Source organism: Mus caroli, unplaced genomic scaffold, assembly GCF_978045245.1.
Source record: "Mus caroli unplaced genomic scaffold, Mus_caroli_1 scaffold_3, whole genome shotgun sequence".
NCBI classification, from domain to species: Eukaryota; Metazoa; Chordata; class Mammalia; order Rodentia; family Muridae; genus Mus; species Mus caroli.
Window position 1 is genome coordinate 4711445 of NW_028227258.1, and position 11188 is coordinate 4722632.

Below are 11188 nucleotides of genomic sequence, written 5' to 3' on the forward strand. Positions count from 1 at the left end.
TGCTTTATTAGCATCTCAGAACTCTACTCATCAATGCTAAAGCTTCGAAATGTTGAAATCTTAGTATAACAGAAGAAGAGAGTAACCTGTATTTATATGTTCAAGTATTTTCTTAAAACTTTATAATACATTTAAATTTTTATATCCTCAGGCCTTTATAACTGTATTTACATTAGAGTATTTTCTTACACAATTAGAACTTAGATAAATTTTAAACGTTTTTATTTAAGTGTTTACTATGAGACATGGGCAGTTGATTCCTGAGAGCAGTCCTTGCAAGTCAGGTTCCTTTAAATACTAGAAGTTACATCTGAGATATGTTTATCCTTTAACATGAAGCCTGTTAGTAAAGCAAACCTATTTGTGAGTTTCCTTTCTCACCAGGAGACCCAAGAGCTTTAGGAAGAGCAGGCCTTATGAAAAGAATTCACCAGGCAGCTGCCATTATACTGATAAAGCTGTGTTAGCCATCAATGCCATCGGAGATCTGAGAAGGATAAATTTTAGCAGAACATATACTCCAAATAGACAGACTTGTTACCTAGATGGTTAACCTGGGCTATAGCAGTAGCTCCTTTTGGGGGCAGAGGTCAGCCTTCATTTGTCACACAGAACAGCTCTGAGCACAGGCTATGAGCTGCCAGATTCAGAAAGTCTAAGAGATTTTGCTGTAGAGAAGGAACCCTGAGAAAAATGACCACACTGAGGCAAAATTTGGAAGTTAACCCTACAGCATCTATAGTTGGGGCAGAGCCTTGGCAGAAGGCAAAGGCATAGGGCAGGTCCTCTCAGTGGTTAGTGTCACCACAATCCAGGTCTGTGCCTCATCTGTCTTATTTGGAAGGCTGCCTCCAGGAGTTGCATCTCTGTCAATCACAGGAAAGTTTTTCCATTAAACTTTTTAAATGCCATATTCAGCAGATCTCTCAAAAGTTTTGAGAGCCAGCTATTAAGTACTTTTATAGATGAATTTAAATAGTTGCTGCTTTATTTGCTTTAAACTTAACTCTGAACACATACATAGGCTAAACAAACCTTTCCCCTGTAAATATATTACGTTTGAAACTGTGACTATCAACCCACAAGTCTGTTTTATTTTTTTTTAATTTTATTGGTTATTTTAGTTATTTACATTTCAAATGTTATCCCACTTCCCAGTTTCCCCTCCACAAGCCCCCTATCCTTATCCTTCCTCCCCTGCCTCTATGAGGGTGATCCCCCATCTGCCCACTCACTCCTACCTCAGGGACCTAGTGTTCCCCTATCCTGGGTCATCAAGCCTCCACATGACCAAGGGGCTCCCCTACCAATGATGGCAGATAAGGCAATCCTTTGCTACATATCCGGCTGGAACCATGGGTACACCTTGTGCACTCTTTGGTTGGTGGTTTAGTCCCTGGGAACTTTGGGGGATCTGGTTGGTTGGTATTGTTCTTCCTATGAGGTTGCAAGTCTTAATTATTATTTTTTTAAACAGTTACAAAACACTAGTAGCTTTTTAAGATTAGGGTTTAAACTTAGTTCTAAACTGAATACCATTTTTATTAGAGCTTAGAAACACTGACATTGTAGTTGGGGTTTAGACTGGGTGTGCTGTAGGTCCTGTAGAATTTAACAGGAAACACAGCAGCCACTGATCCTCCACCTTCATCCAGAAGCAGGAGCCACTCCTTAGCATTTGCATAGTTTGCTGCCAATAACCAGCATAGCAAAGACTTTGCATAGCAAAGTCTCTGGACTTTAATATTATCACACAGTTCTGCAGAGACAGCACCAGGCTTCTGCACATCACCAGACTCAGCATCCTTGTTTCGAGGAAATGCAGACTTAAAGATGCCAAGTTTACTCTGAATTCCCTGTGGCACGAGCACTTTGAAACCTTCATATCTCTCTCAGTTTGTTTTATTTTGTCGTTTATCCACCATCTTCCTACTATTTTGCTTTGGACCTCTTTTTAGCCATTTTCATCTAGACCTTTAGTTTAGCAGTCTGCTTCCATGAGGACTTGGCTCTTCTGGTGATGAAAATCACATGCATATTTATAGATATCAAAGGCTACCTAGAAATCATTTCATGTAACATTCTAGCAGTGCCTGTCATCAAAACGTCTCCTTTTTGCATGAAAATAGCAAACAGGAAGTGATCCATGATTCAGGGGGAGAAACTTGCTAAGGCAAAGTGGCAGACTTCAGATGGCACTGTGTTTTACCAAAAATGGCAACATCTTAAGTTTTTGTGTGTATAGATGTGAACACACACACACACACACTTTATGTATATATGCTTTATATAAGATATATATGTATATGTGTGAATATGTATAATATATGTGGTGGTCCTTGTTAGTGACTGTCAGGTTGACTTCAAAATCTGTAGCCCCAAGGCAAGAGGTAACCTGGGCTGTGTTTGTTTGTTTGTCATTAGACTGCTTCTTCTTATCTCCTCTTACCTGGCCTTGCTTTTAGTTAGGGGAAGATCTAACAGCACTAGAAAAACTTTGTTCTGACCTTAAAACAAAATGGCTTTGCCTCTAAGATGAAGTCAAGCTGGTTTATCAATAACTCTATGCTTTTTGATAGTGATATCACAGAATTAAAATACATCACTCTTTTCAAAATACCTATTACATGAAGTGAGAAGTTTCTACCTGATAAGTTTAGGAACAACAAAAAAAAAATCAATTGCAATCAAAACACTTACTTGATAACTTGATTTAAACTTGTCTGATGACAAGGCAATATTCTAAGTGTTTTCCCAGGAGTACGCAAAGATCACAAAGTCTTAATATACCAGTCTCCATACTGGTCACCTAACACCCATCTTTATAATTCATCTTCAGAAACTAGATCCTAAAATAATATGGTTTAAAAAAATGTCCTGAGGCACCCTGGAGAGGTTAGGGACTCAGATGATGATACAGATACTAATCCTATTCTAAGAGTGTGAAGCCTGGAATTTTCTCTTCCTAGCAGCCTCCATTTTATCTTTTGATTCAATAGGTTAAATTAAAATCACCTTTTGTACTTCACTTAGAATGGAATCATGAGAACATGCCAGCTTTATTTGCTGGTCATTACATAGTTAGAAATCCTGAGCATCATAAATCTGATCACTGCACAATTGATGACACTTCAATTATTAGATCATAAAAGCATTTTCTGTGATTTGGTCAAGCTTTTATATAAACACTTTCTTTTCAGAAGCAATATTGAGCCTTTGTAAGTAAAGGCTATGGCCATCCCCCTTATCATAACAATAACATTGACTATTGCATGCTTGTTGACATGCCCATCATGCATGATGTCTTTGCTTTTCCAAAGAGCCTACAAGAAATGTAACCGTCAAACCACAGTGAGGACGCTCAGTCAACTAACAGCTTTCAAACTATTTTTTAAATTTAATTTTATTATTTTTCTATTTTACTTATTCACTTTACATCCCACTCACTGAACCCCCCTCCTGGTCAACCCCTCCCACATACTTTCCCCTTCCCTTTCTCCTCTGGGCCAGTGGGGGCCCCTTGGTATCAGCCCCACCATGGTACTTCAAGTTTCTAAGAGACTAGGCACTTCCTCTCACTCTGAGGCTAGACAAGGCAGCCCAGCTAGTAGAATATATCACACTTATAGGCAACAGCTTTTGAGATATATCTCCCCAATCCCCTGCCCAAATTAAAAAGTACAGAACACCCAGGATTCAAGAATACAAACCACAGAACTCAAGAAGGTTAACAAGCTAAAAGGCCCAATTGAGAATGCTTCAATCCCACTTGGGAGAAAAGGGAGGGAGGGACCTGGAGGAGAGGGGAAGATGGTAGAATGACCAGGTACTAGGGGGAACCTCAGTGAGAAAAAATTCCCCTAATCCTTGAGAGACTTGATGCCCCAGAGAGTGAGGAGGTCTGATGAGGTGGAGATGGGGATGGGGAGGGGGGTGAGGAGGAATGGGATGAGGAGGGCAGATTGGGAGGGGGATAACGACTGGACTATAAATGAACAATTAAAGAATAATAATAATTTTAAAAATGAAAAAAAAAAAAACTCTCCCAACCAAACCAAAAGGCCCAGGGCCATATGTTTTTGGTGAAGAATTCTAGTGGACTTTCCAAGAAGACCTAATTCCAATACTCTTCAAACTATTCTACAAAATAAAAACAGAATGAACACTGCCAAACTCATTCTATGAGGTCACAGTGACGCTGAAACATAAACTACACAAAGACTCAACATAAAAAGAGAACTTCATACTGATTTCTCTTATGAACAGTGATACAAAAATACTCAATAAAATACTCACTATCCGAATCCAGGAAAACATCAAAGAATTCATCCATCAAGAACAAGTGGGCTTCATTCAAGGGATACAGGGATGATTCAATATACGAAAATCTGTTAATGTAATCCAACAAACTGTAATATCAACAAACTGAAAGAAAAAAAATCACATGATTACCTCATTAGATGCTGATAAGCCTTTGATAAAATCCAAAATCTATTTTAAAGTGAGTGTATTTCCACACTCAAGTATAGTACAGAAAAGTTGGCAGAAAATGCCTGATTTGTGGATATGATCATATCTAATATGCTGCTCTCTGGGAGTGAATAGAAGTTAATCTTCAAAGCATTAAAGAAAAGCTTTCAATTAAAATATGAGTAGCCAAGTTCAGGGGTTGGAGGAAAGAGTTTTGTCAAAGAGGAAGGAGTCGAATGTTGTTTTCTGGATTATCGCCTTCAAAGCTAGAGTTAAACCTCATCTCTGCTCCTTCCACCACTGTGCACTTGCCATGAATGTCCTGTGAGTGCTAAGATCTGCACATGCTCTTTGATTTTGTGTTGCAGTAGATTTTAAAGTGGGAAAATATTAAATGCCAACTTAAGAATCATTTCAAAGCCTCTTTATAAGTGGGTCCATGCATATTTGATAACATACTGGAAAGTTAGGATAATTTCTTTTCTCATTTCATCTGATTAAATGGACTTATTTTATTGTGATGTTTATCACTTTCATTATAATGCTGAATCTTATTTATCAGTTGCCTTAGAATGAGAGATGCCTGGGAAATCAGGAAACTCTGCCCTGCATGTACCTGTATGTCATTTCCATTAGATTGTAAGGATTATGACATAATCAAAGATTTGATCCACCAAAAGATTCCAATTTAAATAAACTCTTGAGAGGTGATGGTACTATAGAACTTAAGACCTAGGGCAGGTCATTGGGAACAAGCATTTGAAAACCATTTTTTTTCCTCTGGGCTCTCTGTGGTTCCTGGTCTTGTTGCATTGAGAGTTTTACACAAGAAGGCTTGCCTCTGCGAAAACCCACTGTAGTAAATTTAGAAGACCTCAAATTGAGTTTTGTCAAATCTTGAACTAAAATAAATCTGTTTCTCTGAGGTATTTTGGCTTCTTAGCATAAAAATGACTAATGTATTCTATTTCCTCTTTTAAGAATTACTGGTCTCCCAGGTTAATGAAGATGTCCTGAGATTTAAATTAACCACACAGTTCATGACACAGATTGGACAAACAATCATAAAAATTATCCCAAATTTACTCAATGAAGAAACAAAGTGATATTCCATGGATGCTACAAGACACTATAATAGTGAAGGATATATTTGGTTTTTCTTATGATTAGCAGCTTAAAGTTCCTACCATTTTCTTTCCTTACTTCTGTGGCTTTCAAACTACTTGAATTTACCTATAGAAAATACTTTGTGCATCATGAAACTCACTGTATTGCCGGTTTCCATTTCCAATGCCCTCACATTTAGAAATGGGTGTTCTGTGGACACTCAGCTAGTTACACAAAGCACTCAAAACAAACATGACTCCCCTGGACAGGGAAGAAAACAACTCATGCCAAACAAATCCTTACCTAAGTCATATAGAGTTACTTTTCACAGTCAAATTGCTGAGGCTTTTAGCTTTAAAAAAAAAAAGTATCTCTATGACCTTCTGAGATAAAAATGTCCATGTGTATGTTTTTAACCTCAAGAAGAACAAGGTCATCTAAAAAATATCTGTGTGATAATTTCTAACCCAATATTTAGCTAAGGTTAAGTGGGAACAATACAAATTATTTTTATGGTATTTAACTCCTACCTCTTCACACTAAAGTTCATACACCTTACTTCATGTTATGTGCTTCTTTATGTCTTCTTTATACTTGACCAAGTCCTTTATAATACAGAAAATATTTTCTTCTCTATTTGTTTCTAATTCCTACCTGGCAATACTTGCTAATGATCCCATTAATCACCCTTCAATTGTATGTGCTATCTCAGGTGGCCCTCTGCATCTTTGGAAGGAAAGGCAATAGATACTATTCTGTAGCCCTCGATAATGATGGAGTATGCTAATGAATTCTGTGTGACACGTACTCTCAGAAGCATGTGGTGTACTAGAGAAACACATTATAAATGTCCAAGGTCAAATGCCAAACTTAATTTTCATAGTAAAGAATCTGTTCACAGGTGCTCACTGTAATGCTGTTGCTGACATTAGGAAAACCACTTTAGTCTGCACAAGGAAAGCAGTGGTTTCACAGGATGCCTATTGGCCAGTACAGGAGGCTTACATTGGTCTCACGTACTTTCAGATTTACTCTGGATCTAGTTTTACTTCTGTTGCTCTAATAAAATACCTTTACAACAACAATTAAATTAACGAAAAGTTACAGGACATCACTTCTGGGAAGTCATATCACATCCACAGTCAAAAGTAGAGAAAAATGAGTGTATACATGCTCACCTGCTTGCCTGCTTCTGCTCAACTGGATAGATAAATAGATTAGATAGATAGATAGATAGATAGATAGATAGATAGATAGATAGATAGATAGATAGATAGATAGATAGAGAGATAGATGATAGAAGATAGATAGATAGATGATAGATAGATAGATAGATAGATAGATAGATAGATAGATAGATAGATAGATAGATAGATAGATAGATGATAGATAGATAGAGATATGATATGATATGATATGATATGATATGATATGATGTCAACAGTGAGCTGTGTATTCCCACATCTGTTAACAAAGACAATCCTCCACAGATGTGCCTATGATCCGACCCAATATAGACAATCCTTCCTTGGAACTATCTCCCAAGATGGTTCTAGGTTGTTTTGACAATTGAGGTGAATCATCATACTTACAGGTTCTACATTAGGTAAGTGATTTTTAGAAAACTGTGTGGCAAATGGAAAGATATACTATCAATGGAGAGAACACAAAATATTTTTACTTCGAAGTCTTATGGTTTTTCCATGTCCTTTGCACACACTAAAGCTTCTTTAGTTCGCAGCCTACCTCTCCCTTTCTGTCTACTCTCCATCTATTCCATGACTTCAGCAAATGAATACTATCTGCTAGTTTTTCCCTGACATGTATGCCATGTGTACATGTGTACACCCACATGTGAAGATCTAGATGCTCTCTGCTAGTTTTTCTCTGACATATGAGTCTTGTGTACATGTGTATACCCACATGTAAAGATATGGCACAACCTTGGATGTTGTCTCTCTGGCAACATCCACATATTCATTATAGGCGTGGAACTTACCAGCTTGGCCATTTGGCCAGCAAAACTCAAGAAAAGTCTGTGTCCCATCTCCCAGTGCTGAGATTTCAAGTAGTGCCACCACAAACAAAATCTATTTAGCAGAATGTTAGGAACTAAACTCAGGTCTTGTACTGCCACAGCAAGAAATTGATCAACTGAGCGAACTCCACTATCTCTGCACTATTGTAAAAGCAAAAATAGCCTCAAATTTCTCCCAAACAGGCATATAGCTTTCTGAGATGCACCCTGACACCTCTGCTCTCCTGCATGGCTGTAGTATTCAGAAACAGGATTTTCTTTGACCTTTAGGCATTTTTTCTATCAAATTCTCACACACTCTATAAATCATAAATTTTAATAGCAAAACTCCCTTATTCCAAAAACCTCTTACCAATCAGAGAATGATTTACCTATCTCCTCTTACTTGTATAATTGCAGCTGATTTTTAATAAACAATTCAAAAGAGAAGAACCAAGTGCTCAGTGTGTCCAGGCATCTCTTCCAGACCAGTGGCCTGCTACTTTCATTTCTATGACTTCCTCTTAATATCACGAAGTCTGGCAGAATGATGGCTCGTGTTTCTTCTTTTTCTCAGATGGCTTTTGGTATCTGAGCAGGTCACTGTGTGGTTCCATATAAATTTCAGAATCCTTTTGCTGATTCTTCCAAAAGAAATATTGATGTTTGAATCGAGGTTTTATTGAACTTAGGTAGGGTAGACGTTTTAACAATATCGATTAATCAAATCGACAAGCAAGAGTTGTCTTTCTGTTCTGTTTTGTTTTCCTTTCACTCTGTTGCTGCTGTATATCATGGTGCATGCAAGTCACAAGAAAAGTCTCCTAAAGCAGGCATGGAAGCATGCACTGCAGTTTTTAAAATGTATGAATGTGGGAATAAACTATATACTTTTAGATGATGGCAAAGGAGCAGTGGGATCTAGGATTCTACCTCAACAACTACTGTGGATGATAGGACCCTGCAGAGCCAGGGGAGAGTGGCACACTGCATTGATTAAACATGAGAGGTATGGACCCCACTTCTAACTAGATACAACAATTCTAGGAGTTACTTGGAATATGTTGTGGGTTTGCATCAACTGCCATTTATCATTTCATGGGCATGTTTAATCTGACCACTTTTCTTTCTAATTTATTTCATAGGAAAAAGAAGAGCTGGTGCCTTATAATGCTTTGACTTCTATTGCTTATATACAGAGGGGCTCAGAAAGTATTCATTTCCTTCTTAAAAAATGGGTGGGCTGATTGCAATGGATTAACTTAATACTTATTGAGAAAAGTGGGATAGTGGTCACTTAGGAAGGCCTTGCAGAAATTTTATAGGTAAGAATAAAAATGAAGATGCAGAGTGCATACATGAAAATCCTATGTCCTATTCATCCTATCATGTCCTGTTCAACCCATCATCAGATGTGTAGCAGTCTAGAGACTACTATTTACATCCTAGCACAATCTTACATCTTATTCAACCTTTGTTTTAACCCAACCTGCTTTCACAACACGTAGTAGGTATTGGGCAAATGTATTTCTTAATAATGTTTTCCAGGAAAGTCAGAAATTTTCAGCTTACAAAACAAGTTTGGCTGTGGTGTGCATATTGGAAACCATCTACATGAGACAAAGATGGGCTTTGCCATTTTACTGTCCAACAATCACGAGATTGTGTTTGCTGTTCTTGTGATATATTTGTAGCTGGATCCTCTCCCTTTATATACGAGCAGTTCTGTCTCCATCTGCCAGTCATGCCATATGGAGGAGAAGCAGAGATACAAAGAAATTAATGAACCAAAAGTATATAAGAAAATCAAATCTGTTGAGATGCCCTTTCCAAAGAACGATCGTTTCATACTGTGTAAGTATGAACATTCTGGAGACGAGGGAGGGGAAGAGAGGGAGGGGAAAGGAAAGAAGAAAGAAAGGGGGGGAAGGAAGGTAAGAGGGAGGGAGGGAGGGAAGGAAGGAAGGAAGGAAGGAAGGAAGGAAGGAAGGAAGGAAGGAAGGAAGGAAGGAAGGAAGGAAGGAAGGAAGGCAGGCAAGGCTGATGGTTAGGAGATAAAATTGTTAATGATTTGTAATTCATCCATTTCAGAAAACACACAGCATCAACTTCTTAGTGTCCATGGTAACACTATGATAGAAGGACATTACCTCTTTCTGACGACTAGGATAAAATTAACCACACTGGGGATTGTGTAGAACATTAGTAGAAATAGAATCCCAAGGCTCTTATCTCCTAATGATGGGCTTGGGCATCATAGAAATAAGGTGATCTCTCTCTTCAAAGAAAAGGTAATCTGGAGAACAAAGGCTGTCACTTGTCATTTACAAGGAGAAGAGAAAGGAAAACTCAGGAGAGTAATACTTCTCATTCTGGCAAGACTGTGGAACAACACAAAATGGATAGGAGCAGATATCAACCACTTAAAGTTAAACAACAGCAGTTTCTCTGTGTTTTCACCAAACAAGCTATTTTATACAATCCAACATTACCAAGAAATTGATAGAAATACCTTCACTTAAAATGTTAATAATTTGTAAGATTGTATCAGTACTGATATTATAAATACATATACATATAGTAGGAAAATATGCTTGAAAAACTAAGAAAAACAGTTGCTTTTAAAATCTTTTATTTATATTTTTCCAATTTTTATTAGATATTTTCTTAATTTACATTTAAAATGCTATCCCTAAAGTCCCCTATAACCTCCCCGACACCTGCTCCCAAACCCACCCACTCCCACTTCTTGGCCCTGGTGTTCCCCTGTACTGGGGCATATAAAGTTTGCAAGAACAAGGGGCCTCTCTTCCCAAGGTTAGCCAACTAGGCCATCTTCTGCTACATATGCAGCGAGAGACACAAGCTCTGGGGGTACTAGTTAGTTCATATTGTTGTTCCACCTATAGGGTTGTAGACCCCTTCAGCTCCTTGGGTACTTTCTCTAGCTCCTCCATTGGGGGCCCTGTGTTCCATCCAATAAACAATTCAATGTAAGCATCCACTTCTGTATTTGCCAGGCACTGGCATAGCCTCAGAAGAGACAGCTGTATCAGGGGTTAGGATTCTTATGTCACCAAAAACAAGTATTAGTAAAAAATCATGGAGACCCTTTCATTAGAATTTGATATATAAATTTTATGTGCTTGAAGTCACAAATTAATTTTTAGTTCCTATTTGTTCAATGTTCATATTCAGCACCTTTCTCAAAACAGATATGTGGATCTGTAATTGTCACATAAGTGTTGCCTGGTCTCAACCTGAGTTTTAATTCATTCAATTTCTCAAGCTCAATATTTATTTGTTGGATAAAAAAAAAATCAAAGTTCAAAGAAGAGTTAGATTAGGTTCCTCAATTTGGATTCTCTGAACGTCTGCAAAGACCTGCTATGATAGTACTTTATTTATGAGGATCTAGTAAGTTGAATTTGAGAAAGGACCAGAGAGCAAGATGCTGATCTGCGTTGCACTGCAGGCCTCTTGCTTGATGCTTCAGGAGTCACTGTCCTGGTTTCTGTCTCTAATAAGAGTGGGAATCGCCGTGATCATTTTTTGCATCGTTTAGTTATTTGACCAAGAGATATTCCAAAGTTC